This window comes from Sorex araneus, chromosome 1 (assembly GCF_027595985.1).
Source record: "Sorex araneus isolate mSorAra2 chromosome 1, mSorAra2.pri, whole genome shotgun sequence".
Lineage (NCBI taxonomy): Eukaryota > Metazoa > Chordata > Mammalia > Eulipotyphla > Soricidae > Sorex > Sorex araneus.
Genome location: NC_073302.1, coordinates 22,149,512 through 22,152,854, shown reverse-complemented (window position 1 = coordinate 22,152,854; position 3,343 = coordinate 22,149,512).

Sequence of the window (3,343 nt, the reverse complement as noted above, 5' to 3'; positions counted from 1 at the left end):
AGCAGTGCGCAGCGCTGTGCTTTTGGACATCTCCAGGTACCAGAGAAGGTGCCGCTGCTGCTGCTGTCCAGGTGCCCCTTGGCATGTGGGTTCCGTGTTTGGTTTGAGTCTCCGTGTATCAGCAAGTGCGTCCTCAGAACTTCTGTTCATGCACTTTCGCGCCTGCGAGGCCGAGGGCTCTGGGGCCTGCGAGGGCCCAGACTCAGGCCAGGGCAGGAAGGCGCCCCCGGAGCGCCTCTCTGGGTGTGTGTCCTTCTCACACCCTCCGTTTTCGCTTCAGTGCCTTCTGGTTGCATACCACGCTTTTTAACCAAAGAAGGGAAATTTCCTTTTTCCGATAGAAGAAAAATATTAACATGGACCTTTGATCATCTTCCTCTCAACAATGTTCCTTGTAGAAGACGTTTATATCTACAACGCTTTTTTCTCTAAACCTGATTGATATTCCTCTAGGAACTGTGTCCCCTTTCCCAGTGTTCTGCCTTTGGAGTGTCCTCATCCACCTGAGCCTTTACCACCTCAACTGTGTGAATGTTGAGCCAATGGAATCAGATGGATGCTATGTAGCTCGAACTTTTTCTATGATAGGGATGTTCATAGAACCTGGGAAAATGATACATATACTTCAAAATGCTAAATCATACATACGTACATGCATGCATGCATCTCTAACTACAAAATCATTTGATTACATATGGTTATAGGGGTGATTACTTTCCTATATGGTGGACTTATATTGCTAGGTGCAAGCAAAAATTTTGTTTGATAGGATCTAGTTTGGACTCATATGTATTGTAAATGTGTGTGTGCACCCACACGTGCATGTGCGCATTAATGCTGCTGTATATATGGTTTCACTTTTTTTTTTTTTGCTTTTGGGTCACTCCCAGCACTGCACAAGGGTTACTCCTGGCTCATGCTCTCAGGAATTACTCCTGGCGGTGCTAGGGGGACCACATGGGATAATGGAAATCGAACCTGGGAATGCCCTGTGCAAGGCAAACGCCCTATCCCCTGTGCTATCACTCCAGCCCCGGGTTTCACTTCTTCCGTTAGGGTTTTTAGCGTGTGTGTGTTTGTGTGTGGCGTTGTTTGCAGCTTCCGTGCTGGTTATTCTCTTTTTCATTACAGTGAATCACACCCACACTCCAATTCCAAGTTTTGTGCGCTCTCACAGAACCAAATCCACTCTGAGAGCATGTGTATATGCAAACTTAATCCCTGTCACCCACAATGAGGCCACACCCTGACCAGGATAATGGAATACCCCACTGAGCAGGTCCCAGTAATGCTGGAGACCATCCCAGAGGACCAGGGCAGGGGAGATGCAGTTTTCCTGCCAGGCTGCATCACGGTGCATCAGGGATGCTTTGCTTTTGTATGATTAAAACGGATAGATTTCCAAGAGACTTTTGTGTAATGTTTTCCCCCTAAGATTTTTGGAGGCCAATTTAGTATGGGAACCTCTGTTTTAAAAAAATGATTAATGGGGGCTGGAGAGATAGCACAGTGTGTAGGGCGTTTGTCTTTCACGCGGCCCGACCGGGTTCAATTCCCAGCATCCCATATGGTCCCCTGAGCAACGCCAGGACTAATTACTAAGTTCAAAGCCAGGAGTAACCCCAGCGCATCACCTGGTGTGACCCAAAAAGCCAAAAAATAAATAAAGGATTAAGAGTTGAAAATACTTTAAAAAGTGAAATCAATGGGATCATAAAGAGAGCTAAGTCTCCGAACAATTGCAGGTACATGTTAACACAGCAGCGAAAGTGTGAAACAGGAAAGACATGAATGGGGAGGTCTTTGATGTGAATAAATCTCCAGTCTCAGTCAGAAGGTAAATGAGAACAGTTCCCTAACAAATGATTCATTGAACACGTCTCTTGTTTTAAATGAATGAAGAGATAGTTCCAGATTATTCATTTTCATATTCCAGTATTAATGTTTTAAACAGAATAAGACTGTAAAATGGGCCATTGGTAGTAGTTCATAGTAGACCAATTAAAAAAGTAAAACATTTGCAAAAATGTAATTTTTTTTTTTGCTTTTGGGTCACACCAAGTATGCACAGGGATTACTCATAGCTCTTCAATCAGGAATTACTCCTGGCGCTGCTTGGGGGACTGTATGGGATGATCAGATTCAAACCTGAATCAGCCTCATACAAGGCAAATGCCCTACCTGCTGTCCTATCGCTCCATCCCCAAAGATATAATCAATTTTATTCTGTCTTTCTGTTCCCTAAGATGCTAATCTACCTTAAATCACATTTTTTCTCTTTGCTGTGTTTTTAACTTTTTTTTTTTTTGCTTTTTTGGGGGTCACACCCGACGATGCACATGGAGGTTACTGGATCTGCATTCAGGAATTACACCTGGCGGTGCTCAAGGGACCATAAGGAATGCTGGGAATTGAACCTGGGTTGGCTGAGTACAAGGCAAATGCCCTACCTGCTGTGCTATTGCTCCAGCCTGTGTTGCTTTTTGATTTGGGGTCAAGCCTGAAATCTCAGTCTTACTTCAGGTTCTACACTCAGGGTTCATTCTTGGTTGCCTCAGGAGACCATATGTAGTGTTGAAGATGTACTGCTTCAGTTATGTATAAGGCAAGTACTTTATCCCCTGTTCTTTCTCTGTGGCCCGTTAACTAACTTTAAGTAATTGTGGGATTCAGAGAGCTAGGACAGGGATCAGGCACTTGCTCGGCTTGCAGGTTGGATACCGGGCACCAGGTATGTTCACTGAGCATAACTAGGAGCAATCCGTCATCACAGAGCCTCTGAGTCTTGGGGCTGGAGCAATAGTACAGCAGATTATGCATTTGCCTTGCATGCTGCCAACCTGGATTTTATCTCTGGCATCCCATAAGTTCCCCGAGCACAAGAGTGATTCTTGAGGGCAGAGCCAGGAGTAATCCTTATGCATTTCCAGGTGTTAACCAAAAGAGAACAAGGAAAAAGATAAAAATAGCCACTGAGACTCATAGGTTTTGTCAAATCCAAAAAACACCAACACCACCAAAAAGGGCACTGGGATCAGAGCTCAGCTCGAAAGCACATGAGGCCACATACTCACAGGAATATGTGTCAATGTAAACAAACACTGAATTGCCCTTACAGTAGAAATGGACCTTTCACTGTGGGCTTCATGGATGAAGTTTACATATAAACATGTCCGAAGGGTGGGTGCAAGTAAATCCCAAAGGTGACACAGGGGAGATCTGACTTGACGTCCAGTATTGTAGAAACAAACAAGTAAACAAGAAGCCACTCAAAAGCAGAAAGAAAAACTCAAAACGTTAAACCACACTTCCCAAGTGCTCCTGCAGAAATCAAAAAAGCTCA